At 44.2% G+C, this 26044-nt stretch overlaps 1 protein-coding gene across 3 annotated transcripts in view; it reads right to left on the bottom strand.

The window, feature by feature from the left end:
* Positions 1–22740, bottom strand: part of HTR1F (5-hydroxytryptamine receptor 1F) — a 118493-nt gene extending 95753 nt beyond the window's left edge. For all 3 annotated transcript variants that reach the window (XM_055702856.1, XM_027814330.2, XM_027814331.2), the window contains exon 1: positions 22492–22740. The gene's annotated coding sequence lies outside the window, so the exon portion shown is untranslated. The remainder of the gene's footprint in view (positions 1–22491) is intronic.
* Positions 22741–26044: the final 3304 nt, after the last annotated feature.

Raw genomic sequence — 26044 nt, 5'->3', positions numbered from 1 at the left:
ATTTCCTACATGTGGTACTGCACTATGCTTCACAGCTTCCAGGTCAGGTTTCTTTAGCAGCTTGTTTTCTTTATCCTGAAGGAAACTCTCATTAGACAGATGCAACCTTCCCTTTGCTTACTGAGCATTGCTGAGTATGTACCATTTTGCATTTATACGTTGTCTTCCAAGTTATATTCTGGGTGAAGTACTGATTTGTGTTCTATAAAGATTTATGTAGCTTCTTCAATGTCTCCTAAATTGTGATCAAATGAAACTTTTCTATTTACTCCACGGATGACATTTATGGGCCAAGTAGAAATGATGTAAAGTACTCTCTTTGGCAATTCAGAAGAAAAACACAACAGTAATATGGGTTTCCTCGTGGTAGACATAATTTTTGATATAAAATGAACGCTAAACAGAATTTTAGCAATAAATAAACTTTTACAAGGATGACAATAAATTAAGCTTTTATATATATATATTTATGCTGTTGCACAAGTTTTCAAATCTGCCTTGTATCTGTGTTTTGCTACTTTTTCCCTCATATTTTCTACCTGCTCCCATGCTTTTAGTAGCGACTCCTCATTGCACGTTGCCTTGCGTTGCCTCCCATCATGTTTCTCTCTCATTTGCTTGAATTGCCCCTTTTTCCTATTGCTGTTTATTTTTAACACCTCCTTTCAAAGCAATTTCTGGCTTCACCTGCCTGCCTTCGTAACACCGAGCTGGTTTTGCCTTGAAGATTTTTTCAGGGGGACCTTGGAGCAGGGCAAGGTCCCTTGCCACTCAGGTGCTGTCCTTTGCAGCATCTGTTGCCTAGCAATCTGCTGCTCAGGTGCCTTTAGCAGTACAGCCTTGTGATCAAAGCTTAAAAGGCAAGCGCAAGGGAAAGTGAAAATGGGCTCGAGAATCACTGCAATCAAAGCACAGCACCTGTTTGTGGTTTTTACACGACAATGAAGAGACCCCAGCGATACTTTATGCCCCACCTGCCATTAAGTACAAAAGGCTTAACTTGTTTTTGCTAAGTGCACTCCTTGGAAGAGGGAAAGCGGTTGGCACCATCTAGCAGCCCTCCGCTGGACAGTGTGGCATCACCCTGTCTGTTCAAGACTCAGACTAAAACTGCTGAGCCTTAAGTTTTGTTTTCTCCATCCCCTTAGACATTTTCAATAACCATCAGGCGGCATTCCTACCAGAGACCAAGGCAGTAGCATGTTTCCTATAGGATAAAGTTGGTGTGGGCGGGATGGAGTACCCTGAGAAGTTCTACTGTTTGTCATTCAGGGATAGTTCAGAGTCAAAGACTCTGAGCTTTGCATCTACCAGACCATCACTGTGATCAATTTGAGCTGTTTCATGACATAGCGACCGGTCTGCACTGGCCCTCAGTAATGATGCAGAAGTTCCCTGTACCTTGACACTGCCTATATTGTGTTCAGGCTTAAAAAAAGCATTAAAGAAATCTTGTAATAAGGCTTTGTTAACAGAGATGATGCTCAGGTTCTTGAGACGTCAGGCTAAATTTTATTTGCGCCATGAAACTAACTAATATCATCACTGAACAAAATTAGACAGAGTGGTTAGTACCATTCATGATGTTAGAGGGAAAATGAAATTAATCATCCTTGCAAAACCAAACGTCTCTCAGAGATGTGAATATCCAAATTTAAGAGAGTATGACCCCAGCCTAACATAGCATTTTCCAAACCCGTCTTTGTAGTTTGGGTATTCGGGCTGCACTGGCTTTCAGTGTGATTGAGAGCTGAAATAATTTAGGCATTCATACAAGTGTTTTATGTACGAAGTGACCCCTGAATAGAAACATGAGTATGCACTCTAAAAAATCATATTTTATGTGCGGTACGTAAAAGTCCAGGGATAAAGTTGAGTAAATCACTGTAAACACAAAGCTTCACAGAAATTCAGAAAGGTTAGGGCACAATAGCTGAAAAAGATCTCTTGGTAATCTTTTGTCTTTCTTTACAGTTCACAAAAGTAAAGGATTTCATTGGCTCTTCTTTCGAAAGCGTAACAGGGGAACGTGGTAAGAACAGTGATGGGTTTGGATCAAAATTTCTGCACCGCTAGTGGGTTAAGCAGGTAAGGCTCTTCCCCAAGTAAGCGACGGCTGAGCAAGTCTCTTGACTGTGATTTTGGAACTCCACAGCGACGTTTTCCTATGCCATGCTTTTGGCATGTGAGCAAGAACCACACACTGCTGCTTGTCCAGTTCCCGTTACTTAGAAGATCATAATTATTTCTCCTAATTTTATTTATTATATTTCATAAAAAGAAACAAGATTTTCAGGGAATGGGGTAATTAGCAGCATACTCACCCATCCCCATGATTTACATGTTTTCAGACTTTGGCCATTCTACAGTGCATCTGAGTTTCAAGTTTAAAGTGATTATTTGCTACTGAGATAACCTTTTAATAATAACCATGTTAGATGATAGTCAGATTTTTTGTTGACTGGAGAAATATTAAATCAAAGGGTTGATTTGGAATGATCTTGTCCTTAACTTTCTGAGCTTGAAAGAGCAGGTTTTATGTCTGTGTTTCACATCTGGTTTCACGTTTTCTCAGAATGATGTTTCCTTACCTATGCTGCAAAAAAAAAATAATTGTAGCTCTTCATCAGAAAGACAAGAGGATAAACCTTCAGAAGTAACAGTTTTATAGGGCTTTTAGTCTGAAGCTATTTTCCTTCACAAGGCTGGAGGAGGGAAGGGGGATGGAAATGAGATGGTGAGGGTGGAATTATAGTTGGACTGAGAGCCCTGCTAAACATGATTCTGCTTTTGGACTTTCCCAAGCTGCCATGAAATATGCTTTATAAGATCAACAAATGAGTGAAGACTGTCCCTCCTCTTTAAACTGTCGAAGGGAACACATTCATTTCCCTCTCTTGAAGGCTCGCCTACAAGGACAGGTGATGAGACAATATGGTTTTATTTGAAATTTTTTGCACAGCAACTAATAGCCAAAATTGGTCATTCCTTGGTAGCCTTTTTGATCTGCGCAGCAGTGCATCTCTGGCGCCACAGCACCACACCGCAAGTTACTCTCGTGTTGCTCCCTCCCATCGTGTGGCTGCAGGCAAATTGCTGTGTTTTTACCCCCCCCTTCAAAGCTTGGTTATAAATTGCATAAAAAGCTGTGGGAAGGTGGGGGCTGGAGAGCAGCAAAACCTCAAAGGGATCTGCTGTATTGTTAATGTGTCTTTTGCAAATGATGCCTGTTTTCAAGTAGTGGTCAGCCAGCAGGGTAGGAAGGTGGCACAGCGAGATCCCCAGCATCATCACTGTGGGGATGCTGCTGTCTGCGTGTACCATTGCACAGCCGGGTGGCACACCACAGCCACCTGCTATGTCATTTTGGACCAAGGAAGAGAAAATCTAAAAGGTAGTTTAGGTGAGCTCTGCCTGCACCAGATGAAGTTCCAATAGCTGGGCTTCTGGGCTCAGAAAATCAGTATTCATTTGTAGGAAAGGACGTGATGCGGGTTGAGGATACATAACAACGGCACAAGCCTGACTAGCCCCCAGCTGCGTTTGAAGCCCTTTTTGCAGCCCACGTTCCCTGCGCTGCAGCCCTGCTCCCTGGCCGGGGTGGCCAGGCAGGGCCAGGCATCCTGCCGCTCTCCTGGGGGGCACATCTTAGCCTCAGCTTATTGACCGGTTTATGGTGCCTTTTGCTAGCCAGGCAAAATAAAAGTTGGGCTGTACTTTTGGTGGCTGCAGAGGAACAGGTGTTTGGAAGACTGAAAGAGCAGAGGTGGTGCTGGCTGCTGCACCAGAGGTGGCGGAGGAAGGCTCGTTTGCTGGGTTTTGCACAATGGCTGTGATAGCAAGACACAATGTTATTAGCAGGGGAAAGATATGTTCGGAGACATTTTAGACAGCCTCTAGCACCCGTGGTTAATTGTGAAGCCTCGCAGATCAGAAAAGCCTTGTCCTTCTATTTTTTACCTACAAGCTCAACTGAATCTTTATTACCCCTTTTTAATGCTTGTCCAGTGTTTCTGCAGAAGGCCAAGGCACTATGCTTACAGCATGGGTGATTTGGCGACAGGGTATTGAACTCATGTCAACAACAACGTGCCCATAAGCAGTGCGAGCTTTAGGGCACTGGATCATAAAGCCCATCAGAAACAGCACAACCACCTAATTGCATGTAGCAACTTGGAGGTGGAAAAACGTATTTAAACTTCCCAAATTCATTCCAACTTTTGCTTTGCCCCTCACAAGAAAGTGTGATGTTGTATTTGCTTCCCAGAAGCTTTGCTTTTCCTCTCGGTGCTGAAGAAAAGGGAGGGGCTGTTGCAAACAGGAGGGAAGATGACAGCCTGGGTATTCGCTGCTGAGCGGTGTACAGCCTGTGCATCACTCTCCCTGAGGGACGCAGCTTCATTAAGGAAGGGTAGAGCATAACCATACGGTACCAAAATATTCTCCAGTTCTGTTTCTGTGCCGCTGTGCCACCTCCAAAAGCTGGGTTTTCCATGTCCCTGCCTCTTATACTCTTATAACTTATTTTATTTTATTATTTTGTTTTATTTTATTTTGTTTTTAAATTTTATTTTAATCCTCTCCTCTTTCTATAAGATCTTCTCTTACTTCTTCCTTGCCCTTTTCTGGTTCCTGGCCAGACTTCAGGTTCCAACGTGTTCTGCCATTCCCTTTCCAGTTCCCAAGCCAGAAATCTGTCAGATGTGCCAGGATGCTCCTGGGACAGAACTGAAGTGGTGATGGAACAGGGGAATGAGTTAAAACCAGAGACTGGGAAGCTTTGAAAGAGAACATAATAGTTATTGTGCTAATTTTCATCTCCATAGCAACGCTAAAAATCCTGGAATCCCCCTCCTCCGGTGTCCTCCTGGGCTCAGCCTGGTGGCAGCACGGGCACAGGGACTTGAAGGGTACCCGTAGGGTTCTGAATTGGTCAAAGGGCTATTGGGAAACTGGTGGGAGGCAGAGAAAAAAGTAATCACCTCCCTGTGCAGCTGCTGGCCATCTTCACGGTGAGGACCAGATCCCATCAGGAGGTTTGCCCCAAGGAACTGGCAACAGCTGCTGGTACAATAAGCAGCGATGTGTCTGTTGGAAGGATTCTTGCAGAGGTTCTGTCAGGATGAGGGGTCAATCTTGCTTTTATCAGTGACCCCTCAGAGAGACGCTCTTGCCTTTGAATGTATTATCTTTAAATCTAGTTTTAGACCATGTGAAGGCCTGCACAAATTGCATAGCAAAAATAGAATTTTGCAATAACTTTTCTGAAATCAAATCATTAATAATGCTGAGACTGTGATTAATGCAAACTGGATATCTTAAAATATGTATGCATCTTTAAATACCTTACTTTGGGTAATATAAAAGGTAAAGGTAGCTGAAAGCTCAGAGCATCGTTCAAACTGTGAAGCAAACTACTATCTCAATTGCATTTTCTCCTATACGTGCTATCTTGGTAACTGTGCTTGCATTATAATAAGCTTGGGTTTTTAACCCTTGTGGTACCGTCATACCAACTGGGAAAAGGTGGTTAGCTGGGAGGAAGGAGTCTTATTGATATTCCATAAATGCAATTGTCCCAAGGTGCATTTGTCACTGCTGAACACTGCTGTGCTGTTTGCAGAATACTAGAGGGCACACCTTGCATATGTATAAGAAGCACGGAGAGGGAGAAGAAAACAATGGAAAATGCCATTGTGACAGATGGTGAGACGGTAGGCTGTTCTGAGATGGAGACATGTTAGAAGAGCTTTATTTCTCCAAGTAAAGGGGGGCAAAAATGTCTGGTAAGCCTCAGAATGGCTTTCAACTGTGAACTTCAACTAATGGCAGAAGGAAGTTATCTAGCAGCTCTCTGGGTAGTTGTATTAGAGTTGGACACGTCCTGCTAACAGTGCTGGCTCTCCACGAAGGTCTGTCAGGAGCCCTGCCTGGAATTCATTGCACCTTGGCTAAGAAACATCCGTGCTGGCCACAAAACATGGGAGCGTGAAGGTGGTCTTCCTAGCAAATGACCAGTGCAATTTGGAGCCAAACCAGCACTTGCTGGGAGCTTTTGATGTGGATGGACCTTGACTTAGCCAGCAGTAGTGGGGTATTTGGATGCTCCCTTCTCAGCTAGTGGCTCTGTTGGATCTATACCATCAGGTCTGGCACTATTCTCGCAGCTAGAACTGAGCACAGAGGGGTTTCTTTTGAGTAGATCTCTACTAGGATTTGCTCAGGTTTTGACTAAGATGACTGTTGCAATCTTGAGAAAGGTACGGAGTTCTGCAGCTGGAATGCACCCAGCTATGCAGCAGCATTGAAAGTGGGAATGACACACAGGCACCTCATGGAGACAGGGAGCTTCCAGGGAAACTGGGGGTGCAGTGCAGGAAAGCTGCAGGAAAGGTAACTCAAAATACAGAGCTGCTCGCCTTATCAGTTGACTCTGAAGATAAACTGATAAGTCATTTTCAAGCTAGTGTTCCATTTCATCAACAGTATATACTAACTGTAGAGATGTTACCCTACAGACGTGAGGCATTTAAATTAAAAAAAAAAAAAGTTTTAAAAAAAGAATAATCCTAAGTATCTTTTCCTTTCTCCTCTCTCTTCTGTCCATCCCTTCTCCCATCTTTCAATCACATAGTCTTAATACCCAAATTACTTTCCCCACAGATTCTGAGCCTATTGCGTACATGTAGTTTCCAGAGCACTGAGTGGGCTTGATGTACCATCAGGCTGGAACGTGTTAGGAGCTAATTCTGGGATGCGTGAGCACAGGAATTGTCATGGGAACACAGCCGATAATCAAGAAGGATAAAAATTCCGGCAGGAAAACAGGCTGTGGAAGGTTTCTGTCATGTTGCTTAAAACAACCCTAAAAAGATAATGATTTTGCAATTATTTCAAAGGAGACACTGTGCAGTGGAAATCCCTGACAAAGCAGATCACCAGTAATTAGTAAAAAAAGGGCACTTAAAAAAAGTAATTTCTTTTAGTTATACAAGGACATAAAACTGCCTTCAAGACCCTATTAATGGAAAAAAAAAAATATTTGGGGAGTTGATTTCCCTGTGACTGAAACTCTGCTAATAAACATTGTTAAAAAAATATACGTTCTCACTTTTTTTTTTTTTAACTGACAGAAAAGGAAGGTTTGAATTAGCCTACCACACAGCCAGCTGCTAGTCTTTTAATCCTGTTTCCTTGGGAAATGATGCTTACAAGATCATGCTGTCTATCAGTCCCCATGAGTTCCTTTTGAAGTCCTTGCCTGGTTTTAACTAAACTTGCAGAGAGATCAAGAGTCCCTATACGTTTGATGAAAACATGCTGCCAAATAGACACAAGGCAAACTCCTGTTAATGGAAAAGTCACAGTGTGTGTTCAACTTATTATTAGACATTAGAAAATCTGTATGAGGGAACAGAGGGACTGAAAACTTTCATAAGAACAAGAACTACAGGAAAGCATGCTTCAAAAGTTTCACTGATGACTGCCTGGGAGTCGCTGTACTAAGCTCTGTGATATAAGTACTCCTAATTTTTTAATTCCAACCCGTGTGGGTCCTCCTGATTAATTAAAGTATCAACATTTCAGTGATGAAAAGTGGTATTGAAAATCAATGATCAGTTGACATTGCTGTACGCAGGGAAGATGGAAAGGTCTTGTAAAGGTCTGCAGAACCAGCTGTGAGAGCCTTCTGTCACCTTGCTGGGAGGGAAGGGCTGCAAGACCCAGCCACCGCTTGCTAATTCCTTTAAATTTATGGCCGGCTACAGATAAAATCATAGGCAGGCACATCTCCTACATGGAGACCTCCAAAACTGCATGCCCTGCTTAAGACTTACCTGTAGGTATTTTGCATGTTCCCATTCCAAGATAACAGAACGAGTAACCCCCAACCCGGAGCTGCAGGGAACCTCATGGCAGGAAGATCTGAGCAATTTACGCGTGACCTCTCCTTGCAGACTTCAAGTACCTCTTATTCTTCCATGCACTTTTCTTCCTAGCTCTTTGTTAAACAGGGGAATGCTCCCCACCTTGCCTTACGAGTCGGGAAAGTCAGACACAGGGAGACTAAACGGTGAGGCCAAGGTCACACGCTTAGGCAGAGGGGGGAGTTAAAGCCAAACCCTCTGAGCCACGGGCCAGCAGCAGCTCCAAGAGCCAAGGGGCTCCCTGCAGGGTGGGAAGCTCTTTCATGGGATCTCCATCCTTAGTCCTTTCTAAAGCCAGCTCTGTGATTCCTGCTTGCGCTGTTTCTGATTGTACTTTGGCAGATCAGATTATCCCAGCACTGACCATCACACACTATCACTTTTGAAGTGACTTTTATGTATATCCCACTGCAAGACTCAGTATTACAAACTTGTTTACACAAATGGCTTGCTACCTTTCATTTTTTCATATGAAAATTCACATTCATCGTACCATCGTCCAATCAATACCCTTTCAGCATTCATAAACTATGGCCAGAAATACTCCGAAGTAGTCGCTAACGGCCTAGATTATGATTCTGACTGCATAAAAGATAAGTAATTTCAAATTATGACAATTAACTACTTAGATAATTTGATCTATTCTGCTATAGTCTCCATGAGTTTTAATCACGGTATCTTATCCCCAGCTAGTGCTCTGTTAAGGCTGACCTGACGGTATGTTGGGTGGTTCAGAAAGGTCTAATAAAGTGCTAGAATGGTATGAGGGAGAAACAGGTAGATGGTATAACCAAAGTTCTATTGCAGTCTCTTGCCTGTAATTAGTCCATCTCTTCCTTATCATCTGTGTTTATTCTGTTGCATTTTGATTTAGCCGCCTCTTTCAGGTCATACTTAATATGTATATTTACATTTTGAACACTACTCTTACCCAAATGCCTAGTTCAGGCTTGCTGAACTTTTGCAACCCGTTAACGTTTGCTGCAGCTCAGCAATCATTGTCGTGTTTCCCAGCTCCAGTCCCAGAGTCCAGCCCAGCTCCTGCCTTCTTGCTCAGGAAGAGCCACCCCGCAGCCCACTCCCCGATGCCGGCACGGGGCGCGTTCTCCAGGGCAAGGCGACTGCCCACCACTTAACGGAACCAGGCAGGGGAGGAAACCCCAGGACCAGCAGATCCCTCACAGCCCGCACGAGGCCGGAGGTAGCAGCAGCTTCCCTCCCTCCCTCCGTAGCCTGGTTTCCCCAGCGTGGTGCAAGGAGGAGAGGCAGCCTGTCAGGCGGCGTGGGCCAAGCCTTGCTCTCCAAGACAAGCCTCCTGCCTTCAGAACTCGCTCGCAAGCAGTGTCGTAGTCAGCACCGAGCATAAAGGGGTGGCAGTGGCTTGTGCCTGTGCCTGGAAGGCAGCAAGTTAACAGCAGAAGAGCCTGTTTGAACAAGTTTTTGCTGTTCTGTTCACACGCACAGCCCAGTGCCACAGGCTGTGTGGTACAGCCTCCTCCTTGGCACAGTGGAGCATCTGCAAAGCAGAGATGGCACTAGGAGTATTTTTATCTTTTCAATTTATTTGTTCCTGTAGCTCCTTCCTTCTGATAGGGACCCTTCTTCTACCTCCCATGGGTGGCTCCAATCACATAGATAAAACTGGGTAAAAAACAGACAAGCACACAAAAACCATCAGGTCTGGGTACTGAGTACTTAGAAGTAACTTGGAATCTAAACAGCAAACAAACAAAAAGCATATGAGTAGCTAGCTGGGTAACCTTTCAGAAGGCAGAAACTTCTTCTGAATTACCTCTTTAGTGCCTTCCTTTAGCACATTATCATCACTTTGATCTAAATTGAATTGACTCTAAGCCAGTTTATTGCAGTGTATGAGCTGCTCCCCTGTAGATGCTGGCGATGATGCTCTTGCCTGAAAGCTGGGTGTGACACTGCTCCCCCACAAAGGCACCAAGCAAGAGGGGTAAGAACAGGTTCCTGTAGTTTACTACAGAGACAGAAGAAAAAACAGATTCTTACTTTTAGGACAGGTTTTCAAAGGAGGTGAAGATGCCAAGGAAGGAAGGAAGGTATTTTTCTCCCCTTCTTTCCCCCTCTCTGCTCTCAATCAAAACTACCTTCTCGTCCCTGGCTGGGAGGTAGCTGTGGTCTGAGAAGAACGCTTCTGCCCACAGGGTCTCTCCACCCCTACACCCCCAGGATATTTCTTATATTTATTGCAGCTCAGCTCTTTCAGAGCTGGCAAATGTTACAGGCAGAAAGAGGAGAGTCTGAATAAAGGAGACGGGGTGCCAAAGTCTTTCTTACCAAAAGCTAGAGCAATACTTCTTGATCCTTAACTCTCCTCAATTCCTACAACTCTTTAAAGGGCAGAACCTCCAGTGACAGCACTTGGTTGACAGGTGTTGGTCCAGATTTGTAACAGGGAACACGAGGGGTATGATCTGTTCTTATTACCACAGAAAAAAAGCTTACTTTTTCAGTCAAGACAAACAAGTCTTTTTATTTCCTGCCTTCTTCAATTACTTCAATTTATTAAAATCTTGATTTTTATATTAATATCCCTGCAATGCTTTGAGTTCTCAGGTCAGTGACTCATACCTACATCTGTACAAGAGCAAACCTTTTTTATATAAATGGCTTAATTTTCAGGCTGACCTTGGAATTTTATCATTCTTCAAATAAGCTATGCTCCTCTAGATTAAATGAAAGAGCTTCCAGAAGGTAAATGTGTTTGGGCTCAACACACAAAGCTTTGTGTCAGGTTACTGCCAAAGAAGCCCACACAATATTGTCTCAATAAAAAATGAGAAAGTAAAAATCATTTCATCATAGGTGTACAACACATTAGGTATGCAGGAAAGGCATCACAAAATTATGGCACTGCAAAAACATTTCTCTCAATAACAGTTAAGGGAACAACCAGGTTGGTCACACCTAGAGTAAGTACTGCTTTTATGGAAAGAATTTGCAGAAGAAAAGTTAGAATTGCGTTTGTAACCACAGTAAGCTCTGATGAATTAAAGCAGCTGCTGGTGTTTACAAGTGCTCCTTCCTGTGTAAATGGTGTTGTCCTACTTGTATTTTCAACACATCCCTCTGTCAGTCTGCCTTTAACTTAGGTTCTGTGCTTCTGCTTTAAATTTCACTCTAGATTCCTGTGCCACTTCCACCAAGGTGCCTCACAGGTTTATAAGAAAAGATGTGTGTACTGTCCCCTCTCTTTCTTGGTTACATACCTCTCTGATACATGCTGGAAGCCAGATTTCAGCAAACAGATGCATCCAGGTCAGAGAAATTTTATTTGCTTTCTCATCCTACTGCATTTAAAATCCATTTTAATTCAGTTTTTATGCCAGATAAGTTTTGGCCAAATCTGCTTTTCCAGTATTTCATACAAAGCTTTTTCTCGTGAAATTTCTGATGGAGACAGAGACGAGCAATTTCTAAACCACTAGACAAGGTTCCCTTTGACTGTTACAAGCTGATGTGTGTGTTGCAACCATCCTGGTAACTGTGCAGACAGTCACCAGTTTATCCTCACCATGCACTTGAGAAGTCAGTCAGCATCATTGCTGCGTTATGTGGAAAGATGAGAAGCAAACTCCCTGACCCAGCATATCATCCCTGGCTTTGTCCATAGGCAGGGGTCTGCCTCTTTCAATCAATCAATGAAACGAAGGGAACGGCCACCTTTCCACCATACAGACTATGGTGGGACATTCAGCAAAAAGCAGGGGATACTGCAGTAGTGGAGACCACGAGTCCTTTAAGGAAGAGAAGCATCTCTGTGTGTCTGCAGCGGAAAGCATTTCCCAAAGAGAATGAGCACCCGTTCTCCTCCTTCTCTGACCTTGCCTCAAGATATGTCCAAATCCAGCAGATACAGCCCATTCTTGCAAGCGGTTCACATGGATGCCACCCAGACACCCTGCTCCTGGTGTATCGTTTTCCACGTGTTGCATCACCTAGCCTTCACAAATAGGTCTTGAGAAAGAAGAATTTAACGGGATTTTCTGCAAACAGGTATTGAAAAGAACAGGGGAGTTTGCCAAAAATGTGTTCCTCACTCCATCTGGATGTAAATCAAATCCCTTGGGGTTTTTTTTTTGGTTTTTTTGTTTTTGTTTTTTTTTTAATACACTTTTATTCCAGCAGAGGTCAGCTCTGCCTGCGCTGGGGATGAGTAAAGCAGTTCCAAGGGTGGGTGCCCGCACACCTTGCAACACAGGGTGCTGGTTTCTTCCTAATCTCCCCTCACAGCTACTAACCAAAGCCCATTTCAGGCCCTCTTCTTCAATGGAGAAAACAAGTGCTTTGCACCAGGTCACTTATACCTGCAAGAACAGTGCTCCAAGCGGCTTGTTCCAGCAGTCTGGCTGCTGTTGTGTGGCTCCGAGCCTGTTTAAGAACAGCCTGTAGCATGCAGGAGGAGCAGGAGAGCCAGAGGGCATGGTCCTTTGTGACGTTAAAACCACTGCAAGATGAGAAACCCCCGAAGAGCAAGATGTTGCATCTAGAAAGTGCTTTCTAATTACTCAGCTATTAGGGAAACGGAAATACTGCTGTCCTGTTGCAATTATTTTTCTTTACTGCTTTATCAAAACTGTTAAAAAAAAAAAAAAAAAGAAAAAAAAAGAAAAGAAGGTCTCTGTGCTCAATAATGTTTTGTCAAAGTTTGTTCTGGAAAAAACTATTTGGGTGTATTCACAAATAATTTTTCCACTTTCAATAGCATCGTTTCAGTGGATATACAGTTCACCACAAACGTTATTTCCCCAGCTCCATCAGTTACAGTTCATCAACGTTAGCTCTTCAGAGCACAAGACAAGAAACATTTGGATGCTGAAGGCAGAATGTGTTTTCAAAACGACGTAGTTCTACTCTTTGGTTCAGCATTCCTTGGTTAACGTTGGGGGATTTTCCCCAGTTTTTTAAATGTCAACGTGCATTTCACATTTTGCACCTAAACAAGAACCTAGTCACTGTAGTCTGGGGGCTGCCTTTGCGAGAGACAGCTCCCCCCACTCTTCTTTCCTCCCCTCCTCTTTGGCTTCACAACCTAGCATTTTCCTTATGCTTCCTCCTCTTTCCCCACCAGTACCCAAGGAGGAAACTGTGTTTAAATATTCAGAAGTACCGTTCACAGCAGAGTGCTGTATTATATAGCCCTGAAAATGTGCAAGATGCGTTTATCCTCTTTTCTTTTTTAAAGATGAAGTTATTGCTACATTCAGAATTTTTGTTAGTTGTCATTAATGATTGACATGCTTTACAGACTTTTCAAGTTCAAAATTAATGACTACTTTTCTGAAATTAAACGTCATGTTTTAGACAGAAATCTTTCCCATAACCAATGATGTGCACCACTGAGCCAGCAGCTGCTTATGAAGGATAATGTCTAAAAATCCCCAAAGAATCTCACTGTAAATCTGATGTCTGGTTTTCCTAATTAATATTTTTCACACTTTTCTGGTATCTTTTGTGAATTTAGCTTCTGAATACTGAAAAACAGGTGAAGTTTGAGTCCAACTATGCACTCCTTTTCTTTGTTCTAGTAGTTCGAAATAACTAAAATGACTAAACGTGCTCTGCTTATTTCTTATACGTAGCTATATATAACAAGAAACGAGTGCCATCGGTCTAACAAACTGCCAGGAGAGCCAATAAATAACTTCAGGACAAGATCAAGCGTGGGGCTATGGCACAGCAGACTTGACTTGTTACCTGAGAATTGAGAGAAAAAACATAAATGTGCTAGAAAGAGGTAATCAGGGCGTAGCATCATGGTGAACTTGCACTCCACGCGTGTTTGTGTTGGCCCAGCTGCAGCCTTTCGGAGTGTCAGATGAATGTTAATGAAAGCAAGTAAAGCTATTTTCCATTTTAGTGCTTGTTTTTCCTGATGGCGTTTTCTATTATAGGTCAAGTAGCTACAGATGACAGCTTAATAGGTCATCTTAAAAAGAAGATATACACCCAGAGCTGCTGCCGCTGATTAAAGATCACATATCTAACTGCAGATGACACACTTGGCTTTTAGGTGGCTACAGTGGACTGAGAATTCCGATAATGTCGCGATATCATATATACGCAGCTCAGACTCTTGCTCACCACAGGACCATGCAAGTGCTTCACCAAAGAGCAGTAGTTTTCTAGATCACTGTCAGCATTTGGAAAACCCCTGTTCTTTGCTGTTACTTGGGGATCTGGATAGCCCACCACTTTCAGGCACTGGGTGCCAGTCCAGATAGCCATGAGCAGGCTCCACACCTAAGCCCTCTTTACTTGTCTTGCCTTAGTAGCTGTATCCAAATATAGGTCTTTCCTAGGTCAAATTTGTGTTCACAGATAGTTCAAAGCACACTTGTGCCAAAAACGAATGGAGCCATCCTAGGCTGCTCATCTTGCTCTTCCATTTTGTCTGTCTGTCCAGTGGAAACTGGCTCACCCTGGCCTGAAGGGAGCCTTATCTGCTTTCCCCAAGGAGAAACCATTGTCAGAATCTGAAATGCAAACAAAAAGGCTTAAGCCTGAACCAAGTATCTCTAAAGCAAACAGAAACGATGTCTCTATGGGTGAGAGAGCCCTGCTCCCTTGCCCACAATATTCATGTTACCTCCATTTAGAGCTGCGCAAACAGCCATGCCCACACTGCGTGGCATCTAACACAGGTCCCTGTAGCTGAAAGACATTATTGCTGTTTTTTGGAGGTTTTATGGTTTAAAATACTGGAATTGACGTGAGGGTTGACCCAGTGGAATGGTAGTTTGACAGCATGATACCAAGGGGGAGATAAATTGTATGTCCTTGGACATGGCATGAGGGCTTGTGAGCCCTCAAGGGCAGAAGATCTGCTGGGAGCATGCCAGAAAATGCTATGTAGGACAGAAAGCTCCCAGGCTGGGTATGCTCTCAGCTATTGCGCTTATATGAAATGGTCTCCTCAGCAAGTTACAGCTAAATCCACACTTCTGCCTTGAAGGAAACTGGTTGGTTTGCTCCACGACAGGTTTCGATCAGAAACTAACATCGATACAGTCTGGGTGATCGGGAGGTAGGGACTTAACAGCAAATCAGGGAAGTGAATGTAGACATACCCATAGATCCTCATTATTAATAGAGAACAGTTGCTTATTCCAGGTATAAACAACCTAAAATATTCATTAAAAACAAAAAATACCAACCAAATAGCAAAAAGCAAAAAACACTCAAACCCCACAGCCACCCAAGGCTTTTGGTCTAGATGAAAAGCAGGACGCATTTCAGCTTTTCCAAAACAGCAGGGGCCCTTTTCGCCACTGGCAACTGTCAGTCTTCAGGTAATTTCATAATAAGACCTGCAGTACAGTCCTTGAGAACAGTAAGGGTTGGCTGGAAACAAAAAATTAAAAGCCTTCAGTAAAAGGCAGAGTGAGAATGAGCTTAATTTATAACCCTAATGCAAAATTTCTTTGTGCAGAAGAGATGGTAATGATGCCATTATGTTGGGCAAACCCAATATAGAAGATTGTTTATGTAGATACAAGCGTTAGACAGGACAGAATGGAAGTCATTTCCCTAGGAAAGAAATCAACAGCCTTAAATGCATCTTTTACAGCTACAAAAAAGCTATTAGACTTCTAAAGTTTGACTTCCCTGTTTTCTTGAGTGCATAATTATATTATTTGCTTGTTTTGTCTGGTACATTTGGATTTTTTTTCTATGTCATTAAATAACGTCGATGTCACTTTTTGCTCCTGGCTGCTCCCTGGGGTGGCCCCAGGCCCTGGTTCATCGTTCATCCCCTCCCTGTGCTGGGGCTGTCGATGGGTGCCATGTACCAGCACTTGGCTCTGCCTGCCCGCGCTTGGCTGTGTCCCTGGGGTGAGGCAGTGCCTGCGCTGGGGTCACCTCCACTGCCAGCACGTCTGCCCTTGCAGAGCAGCCCTGCTCTCCGTTCCCCACATACCCGGGTTCAGGATGTGGATGACCATGCAGCAGTTTTTCAAAAAGGATCTGACGGTTACATCATCCGAGCATGAATCAGCCCTGTGATATCGCTGACATGGATTGGGATGTACATCTCTGCCCAGTCAGTCATTTCCGCTGTTATATTTGCACTCCTCGTTGTTCCTGCCCAAGGGTATCCTTGATACTTGTTCTATTCAGCTACGTTACGTAAAACAGCTTTAAATACTCAGTTGTTCAACCCGTTTGCATTCCTCCTCAACCTTTTCTCACCTGCATGCTTACCGAGTGTACAAGTTATTCCCTCAGCTAAACTGTTAACAAATAATGAAATGCTAATTCTTATTAAACTATTAATTAAAACATTACATGATACTCAGGAGGGTCTCCTGGACAATCACAAGTGGTGCAAGCCTCACAACTTCACAGCAGTTGTTACACTGCATTATTAAAATCTGTTTTCTGAATAAAGTTGTCCAGAGAGTGGTACACATTACTCCTAGTATTTTCACCCAAGCCACATTTATTGCTTTCTGTCTGTGGCAATGTTAGAAGTTTGTCCTGTAGTAACACCAGCTGGAGGAAAATACTGTGATAACTGGCTGGGCTGCATCTGTAAACCATACAGATGTGGCCCAACTTTGCCTACATCCTCTAGTGGTTAAGATACCAATAAACCGTGGCCTGAAATCTCTCCCAAAGATAATTTTTTGCTAACAGACCTCTCCGTTTCTGTTGTCTCTCTCTCGGTTTCAGAGCACCGCCTTCTCACCAGTGAGTCAGTGTGTCACAGCCACCACAGTCAGCTGGGGAACTCGTACTCCGTGGGCTCCATCACTGCCTACAACGGCGGTTTGTCCAAGCTACACTGATCTTTCATAATTCAGCAGAGCTAAGGATAAGAGAACAAGTACTGATAGCTACTTTTTTTCCATGATTAACTTCATAGATGATCTTATGCTTAGTACAAATAAACTGAATAGATTTAGCGCTCCAAAATCAACAGCATTTATGCTAGGTAAAAGGACAGGAATATGTTTCCTTTCTTCCAGAAGAAGGATCATTCTTCTTCAGCAAAAAACCCCAATTATGGCTCAAATCTATGCATCTAGAGACTACCAAATGTGGTTAGGATATAAAGAAATCTGCACTTACAACTGGGAAGTGCTTGTTTTTCAAATATTGCAGCAACCTCAGGGAAAAACAACAGCCACGATGATTGTTGCTGCCCACACAGAAAGTTTCTCAGTCAGGGCAGCGCCAGTGCTTTCATGTGAGCGCAATCAGCAGCAACCCAGGAAGTCAAAAGACCAGGAGACTCAGCTGAGGATGAGCATGGTCTGGAGATGAGCTGGTCCAGGAGACTCAGCTCAGGAGAGTATGGTCTGCCTGAAACCCAGCTGCTGTGAGGTGAGAAAAACGGTGGGACTGGGAAAAGGAGGGAGGAGGGAAGGTGCAATGTGATGCTGAAGTCACGCCATGCTGCTGACCTTAAGAGTGATGCACTGAGCACCGCGTCCTCTGTCAGGTAAGAAGCAATAAGCAGAGAACATCTAGCATTCCTGTCCACAAAAAGACCCAAGCCAGTTGTTCTACTCTCCTCGTTCAGCTGCTGTAGGAACCAGCTACAGACAGCTCTAGGAAGGAAGTGTTACTATAGGGAAAGGGAATGAAACTTGAGTAAAATAAACTTCTATAATTCAGCACAAAGCTGTGCCTGTTTACCCATAATTGTTATTGAAGACATAACTACACTATTACAGGTATAGTAATCAAACACTCATAAATTGTATTCTGAAGGTCAATTTTTCCTTGAATCATCATATTTTTGATTGTGACTTATAACAGCAGCGTTCAGAAGTTCTCCTCAAGTCAGGAGAAGCTGCTAAATGCAACTACGCTTCAATAGGTACGAAGTACCTATTGGAGGAATCACTGGTTTTGTGTTATCATAAAACATCCTCCACGTTCTCATCGTCTCTCGTTACGGCACAAGCAGTACCTTTTCTGGGTTAGGCAAGCCAGTTCTAGTCCCCACCAACTCTGTCCATAATGGATCAGACCTTTCTGTGGGTCTCTAGTTTTTGGTTTTGCTCTCCTTTCCTCTTTCTCCAGCAAGTCACATTCCCAGCGTTCCTTCATTTTTTGTTCATTCATGTGGGTTTTTATATTTGGCCTCCATGAAATTGGTATGTCTGTTTGTGTACATACACAAGTAAGCGCATACACATATTTACATAGACAAGTAGCTAGATCACCTTAGCCTCTCTTTGCACCTCATAGCGACAGTCCTGCTAATAAGGCATCTGTGCAATGCAGTATTCCCTGTGGCAAAGAATGACTTTTTACTGGTTAGCACCAAAGGCATAACTGCTGTGTTTGCACTTGGGCCAGCTGACTTGCTGATTCTTTTTCAGATGGTTTTGCCATCAAACTTTTCTATTTTGCACCATCAACAAAAACCCAGTTCAGTCAGAGCCTGAAAAAGTAACACTGTCATTTAACATAGTGGAGTGATGGTTTCTTACAAAGTGCTATGCATTAGGCCCAAGATTTTTCTAGTGAAAAATAATGAAAAAATGGAATTTAGGTGGCCATTTTTCACTTTGATAAGCCCTATCTTCAATTCAGGGCTGCTGACCACTCAAAACTTTCAAAACTCAGCTTGCATTTTGGCAAGAAAAAACAATGCTTAAACGTATTCAACGAGGCTGCTTGGCGGTATGCTGCTGCAGTCTTTCAAGAGACGATATCACAGCTAGTGATTTATAGAAACCCTCTCATTTTTCAATGAAGCTAGTGATGTGAGAGTCCTTAGAACAGGCTTTTTGTGGTGCTCAGCTGATGATGCTTCATGGTAGAGCAACGCCTGTTTGATATTTGAAACTAGCTGGTACAGGTACAGCTGTAAGAGTCAAACCCAGTTTCACAACTCTTGCATTTCCAAGTAAGCCTCCCAAGTGACATTGTGACACTCTTCTACTGTATGCAAGGGAAGCCCAAAAATGTTTAGTCAGTTCTTGGGATGGCCAGGTCTGCATAGTTTACTGCGCTCCCATGTGCTTTTCTTCCTCCAGGAACTGCAAGAGAACTGAGGTCATGAGCATACGAAGGAAATGACCATCAATTCCCATCTCTTACTCCATCACTAATTTGTCAGATGAACCATCGTGAAAGTAACACTTGAAATTCAATATATATAATACACATTCCCAACATTTTATGACATATGCCCCGTTTTTTAAATTAAATTGTGAAGTGTATACACTGAAGGACTTGCTCCTCTGCCAGGAGCAAGTGCCTTGTGCAACTTCCCATCATGGACATCACATGTCAATTGAAAAAATACTTCATTTTGTTCTTGCATTGAAACTTCTCCAACTTTATTACATGTGGAAACATAATGTAGTAGTAGAGGGCAACATTGTGTCTGATATATATAATTAGTTTGCAAAAAAACATAACCAGGGGACAGATTTTTGATAGAATCGCTTCTTCACACAGTAGCTGCAGAATAATGGATCACATTGACTGATCCTTCTTGCTAATGCTATGACAAAGTAAATGAGCATTTGTATGAAAATACCATAATGGTTGAAGCTTGAATTAGAGAGTCGGTAACCTTTGTTTGTAATCATAAATTACAGAGAAACCCTTCAGGCAAGAATGTAACAGTAAAAAAACTCCCCAAAACAAACCACACACCAAACAATAAAAACCCCCCAAAACATCCAAAGCCAAGAGATACAACCCATCAAATACTGAAAATGCATTTTATCGTGTACCTATATTAAGTTAAGCACTTAAGATCCTATAGTACAAATCGCCTCCAGCAGTTTCTAAAGTTATCCCACAGGTTAAATGGACACCCACAGGTACAGATTAGTCATTTAAAAGACAAAGGTATAAACCCTGATTTCAAGTTAAAGGTGTCTTACAGTCAGCTTCTCTCTCAATTTGAAGCTATCCTTTTTTTCCTTCTGTTCCTGGATGAAGGGCTAGTACTAAGGGCAAGCCACCAAATTTGGCAGTATATGAGGCTTTTCCCGATTAATAAACTTCAAGGAAACGGGGGCAAAAAGGTGTTACTCTTTCAGATCCAATAACTTCAGTTTTACCTTCTAACAGCAGTGCATCAGTAAGTTATTAATAATACCTGACTTTTAATCACCTATGCCCTCTAAAACAGTAAAATAGTGGTATGTCATCCTGAAATGTGGAATTGGCACAAAAGGCTGCGAGCACCTGAGAGATGTCACACGCAGCGTGAGCCCTTTTTGTCTGTAAGCCCAGCTCAAGAGGAATCGCAGTATTGAAATGCCAGGTTCCACAGGCAGCGAGAGCCTCCTGCCTGAGTGTATTCTGTTAGCCCTTTCTTTTGCTGCCTGGGTGGAAAACCAGGTAATTTAGAGCTCACAGTGGGGAAGGAAGGAGGAGGAAGAATTCTGCAAGGAAATATGCAAGGAAACTTGCTTATTTGCAGGTTTCACTGAAGGCAGGGAGAGCTGTAGAGCCCAAAATTTCTGGGAAAAAGACAAAACCAACAGAGGTTTGATTATACCCTTCTTAAGAAAGCAGAATTTCTGACTTACCTAGAAGACTATTTTAATTATTATATTAACATTTCATAGTGGCTTGGAGTTGATTAGCTTTTTCCCCTCTTTTGACACTCCAAGTGCTTTCAGTCTCCATAATCAAAATGAAGAAACTTTCAGATATTAACGACAGGCTTGGCAGAAACCTGGACTTGGCAGAAATCACACCAAAGAAGGCATTGTCATGCCTGTGAATAGCAATGGGGAAGAGGCAGAGGTACCAAGAGCAGCGTGCTTACAGTAACTTAAACCAACCAGGCGCAGAGGTAACTGCTGTCTGTACCTTTTCCAGTGCTCAGAAAGGAATACTCCCCGGAGTTACTAATGCTTTGAGCAGCGCTGCTGACCAGTCACTTAACCACTCACGTCCTACACGCAGGAGAAACAATACCCCCTGCTTCCACATCCCCGTTCAATGCAACGCTGCAGAAAGTTAGCTGTGTGCTGACGCTGCACACAGTTTGTATGTTCGTGAACAAAGATTCTTTTTTTAGCCCCTAAGCAAAATTTTTGTCTCTTGGGTCAACAGATCTTAATATTTAGCAGACTAGCAATAACCCACAAATGCATATCTATGCTGTTTTCAACACTAGCAAGATAAATGGTGGACGAACCTAAGTTTCTGGAAGACAAATTCAAATAGAGATGTAATCACAGCAAGCAGCAGTTTAGAGCAAAGCACACTTTGAAGGGTCACGGCATCCCATCTCTCTTTAACTACTGAGACCGGTCTCCAAGCTAAGGTCCCTAAAATACATCCCCAGAAGTAAATGTTGTAACTCTCGTCTTTTTCCTTTCCCCACCACTGTTGGTAGTCCTCTGTGGCTCAGAAGCCAGAAGCACAAGTCCTGTTCTCGGACACGATCTATTGGCTCGGCGTGTGTGCCTGGGGAGGGGTACGTGCACATCGAGGCACAGGTTGGTAGGTCGATACATGACTGACTGCTCAGAAAGGAAAGGAATAAAATCTATGAAGAGCAACAGGGTCTACCCTAAAGCTAAGTTTTTCTGGAGTTAAACTTGCAAGTTTACCTCCTATTTCACAGCAAAGTTCCGATCAGTCATTTTTACCAGCTATGCAACAGATACTCCTGTTTTCTTTTTTATGAGAATAAGGCAGTCTTTTCCCCATGCATACACTGATTTTTTTTTCTTAACTGACCTCTCATTTTTATTTTCCTCAGGTAAATGTCTGCTGGGTTAATACACGAAGAAGAATAGCTAATAGTAGAGAGCATAAATGTCTATGAAATGACGATATCAAATAAAGCAACTTCCCAAGCTGGTTTTCATAATATGCAGAAAGCCTGTGGTTGCCCAGTCTCTTAAAGCATCCAAATAATACAGTGACTTTATAAAATCAGTAGCCTCTCAAAAGCCTGCTGGATTAAGAAGCTATACAAATTTGCAAACTGTAAAAACCGTAGCATGTTTCTATCACTTAAACATAAACCAAATAATTACAGGGCTGAGAAATACCACTTGATTTGGTTAGGGTGACCTTGCCTCGGCAGGATCCCCAAGTTGAATTAAAGGTGAAAACAGGAGACAGTTCACTCGTTAGCATCATAAACTAAAGACATTCAAAGCCTGCTTGGATTTTCAGATGCGAATGCCAGCGTACAAAGTCAAGCCAAGTCACAATCAGCACACGGGACTGCGTGTGTGTAGCACACACATGGATGCCGTGTCAGATAGCATCAGCAAAAATTAAACTAAGGAAATTCACAGGGATGCTGCTACATGAAATCTCACCTACGTTCAGGTTAATAAAAGAAGGAAACATATTTGCAAGGGTGGTGTAAAGTAGGAAGGTTTTCATTCCTCAGCCCAACTTTAGGATGAAGCCGAAACAGAGTCCTGCACTGTTCACCCCCTGATATTTCAAGTTCTCCGGCAGCACGAGAGAAGCTAATTAACGAAAACCAAACGATGACGAAATGAAGCCAGATAAGCCACAAATACCCACATATATAAGCACACAGCAAGCAAGGTAACGAGAAGTTAGCGAGATTTACCGTTTGAATTATCCAAGTGGGTGGTTTGTTTGGGTTTGGTGGTTTGGGTTTTTTGGTTTTTTTTTTTGGAAACGTCGGGAGCTGCTTCCACGAGGACTCCTCCGCACGCATCCGCACCGCGGCAGGCGCTGGCCCCGCAGCGCGGGGAGCGCAGCGGTTCCCTCCGCTGCCGCCGCCGCCGCCGCTGCCCCCGCCCAGCGCGCAGGGGCGGGGCGGGGCGGGGGCACCCGCCGGCCGGGCAAACCCCGCTGCCCGCCGCGCTGCGGGAGAGGCGGCTCCGCGCCCGTCCGCTGCCTCGCAACTTGCGCGTCGCGGGAGCCGCCGGGGCGGGGCGGGGCGGCCGCCGGGGGGGCGCCGGGGGAGGTGGGGGGGGGGGGCGCCGGGCTGCGGCTGGGCGCTGCTGGGAGATTCTCGGTGGTGCCCGGTGATGCTGGGCTCTGCCCGGTAGTGCTGGATGATGCCCGGCGGTGCCCGGCAATGCTCGGTGATGATGGGCGATGCCAGGCAATGCCCGGTGATGCTCGACGATGCCCGGCAATGCTGGACGATGCCCGGCGGTGCCCGGTGATGCTCGGCGATGCCCGGCGATGCTGGGCTATGCCCGGTGATGCTCAGCAATGCTGAACGATGCCCTGCGATGCCCGGTGATGCCCGGCGATGCCCGGTGATGCTCAGCGATGCCCGGCAATGCTGGACTATGCCCGGCGATGCCCGGTGATGCTCAGCAATGCTGGACCATGCCCGGCGATGCCCGGTGATGCTCAGCGATGCCCGGCAATGCGGGGCTATGCCCGGCGGTGCCCGCTGATGCTCGGCGATGCCCGGCGATACTCCCCCTACGCTGCCCGCGGCTCCCGGGCGACCGCCGCGGGGGTGCGCCTACCTGCCGGGTGGTCTGCCCCCGCTCCGGTGCAATGTGCAGTGGGGAGTGATGCCCGCACCCCCCTCCCCACCCCCCCACCCCCTCAGGGGGCAGCGGGGTCCCTTGCGGGGGCTGCCCCGAGTTTGTGCCGCCTGCCCGGCTCCCCGCGCAGGGCGCGGGCTGGGAGGAGTCGCACAAGTCCTCGGGGGGGGGGGGGGGGGGGGGCGGGGGGGGGCTGGGCTGGAGTGTCCTCTACCTTGGGTGGAAAGGCTGCTGCCCAGTGATTGTCTTTTTAGTCTTTTTGGGGGGAGATGGGGAAGGTCTGTTTCAAGCACCTGTCTTCTGTGGGATCTTGGATCTTCTTAAGTGCATGCTAGTGGATGGGGCCGTTAGTGTCCTCCAAAACGTTTATGGCCAGGCTGTGAGGAGGGGGTGCCAGGGGCGTGTGGTGCACGGGTGGACAACTATTCACTCAGTTCTTCTGCAAAAGCAAAAGAGTGGCTGGAAGAGTCATATATTTGGATGAGGAGATTTTGAAGTGAGCGGTACCTGAGCGATGTGCTTACACATCCCTGAGAAGTAACTGCCCTGCTGTCCCTGGGCTCTTCAGCCCCAACCAACAGCCCATGCCTGTTTAGTGCCTTCCTTCTCCTTCTTCGTGGCACCCAGTGCTGTGTCTCCATGCTCAACACGCCTCAGTTCTTGCATCTAGCCCATCGGCTGAGGAGGCTGAGTACTGCACAGCCGGCCTTTTTGCAAGCAGTGCTTTGAGCTCCTCTTTACATGCTGCTTGCGGTTCACTTCCCTGATGCATATTTTGCCTTGGTGCTCAGTAATATTGGGTGCTAGTTAGCACCCTTTCCTTTAGCTCACGATATTTCTTGTTTGTTTGGACCTCTATCTATACAAATCTTTTCTGAAGCAGCCCAAAATGTGTTTCAGTGAAACCAGCCCCTACATACCGTTGCTAACTTCGATGCTGTGAAATTTTAAAAATCTGAAAGTACCAGAAGTTAATTTAAAAGCTTTGTTATTAAAAAAGGCAAAGGAAAAGTTTTATAGACAGAAGGTCTGTCAACTACCTCCATCACACAGCCACACTGCAGTTTCATCAGTCTAATTAAAGACTCTCCCTGGATCCTTTACTGCCTGCCAGCTTCTGAGGTGGCTGCTTAGGACTCTTCTGCAGGCTTTTAAAGTTCTAGTTTTATATGAGCTGAACACAGATTTTCTTTTGCAGGTTTTGGCACTGGTGAGTACAGCCTTCTCTTCCCTCAGCTACCTACCAGTCACATTTATCTCCTACTGTTTTTTGAATTAAAGAATGAAGTTTTAACTATATCCCAAATGACCTTAGAAATAGCAGAGGCTAAGCAAAACAGTCCTGCTCTGTCCACTGCTCCTGATGAGTAGGAGTTGACTGTTTAGGATTAACCTGTGTTCGCTCTATAGTCTGCATCTGGCTTCAGATTGATGCCATTACACTCAGTCTAATGGGAACGTGAAAGTGCCTCTCTAAAACTGACAATTTAGCATATGTTTTTTCTTTAGTGCCTATAAACATTTTAAAAAGATTTTCTCTTAGGGAAAACTGCTTGAGCAACATTGGTGGTGGCAGAAATTATCTAGTAATTCCCCAAACAGTGTGCAAGGGCACTGGATGTCACAGTGTGAGCAAGTAGTGTCTCCAGCTCCTTCTTCAGATAACTCCTTAGGACCTCTGGCTTCCTGTGGTGTTTGGTCATTGCTGCTTTATTCCTCATGTGTTTTGGTTTCAAACTGTGGGTCATCCTCAGATTGTACATCATGAGCAAAGCTACCCCCTACTTAGTGTGGTGGCATCTTGATCAGCTAGTGTGCCTCATAGCAGTAGATTTGACGGTAGCAAGAAAGGGCTTTTCCATTTTGATTATAACAGTTAGCAATTTAAAGCCTATTTTTCAGAGTTAATTTTTTTGGTGTTCTTTTACATGGAAACAGTCATACTGGGTCAGGCAGAAAACCCTTCTAAGTCCATTATCTTGTCTCTGAGGAAAGCTGGCAGTGGGTACTTAGGAAAAGAGTGGAAGACCTGGGCAAATACAGAGAGAGAACCTTGTCCTGGTATACCCTCTCATCTTGCTGAAACTTAGGTGATACAAGTTTGAAACGCTAGCTATGCCTTTGTATGTAATCACCTTGAGGGATCTTTTCTATGATAGTGTCTACAGATACCTTTTGAACACCTTCATACTTTTGTTATCCACTCTATCCCTCCAGCAAGCTGTTCTACAGCGCACCTAGCCAGTGGCCTTATAAAAAAAAAAAAAAATTATTGCTTGTTTAAAACTTCTGCTTAGAAAAAGCATATGTCAAACCGAAAGTCAAGCAACAGTGGAAAAGTTTTACTTAGCTTAAGTGAAATTTGCATGAGTTTAGATAAAGCTATTTAATCCCCTGCATTTGAAAAAAAGTAAAATAGGTCAATGAACAGGTAATAACTGCATATAGGGCCACGATGTTTACTGGAGGAGGAAAGCCCACACTTCTTATGTCCTTGGATCTCAAGTTTTTTGAGACAGACTTTCTGTCGAGTTCCCACAGCACCTGCTGCATCAAAGCCTTGATCCTGGACTCAGGCTCTGAGACACTATGATAACACAAATAATAAAAATTGATTGAGTGATAAATAAAGAGAAAATAAAAAAATGG

Source organism: Falco cherrug, chromosome 2 (genome assembly GCF_023634085.1).
Source record: "Falco cherrug isolate bFalChe1 chromosome 2, bFalChe1.pri, whole genome shotgun sequence".
NCBI lineage: Eukaryota > Metazoa > Chordata > Aves > Falconiformes > Falconidae > Falco > Falco cherrug.
The sequence above is the reverse complement of the archived record's forward strand: the minus strand, read 5'-3'. Positions and strand labels throughout refer to the sequence as shown.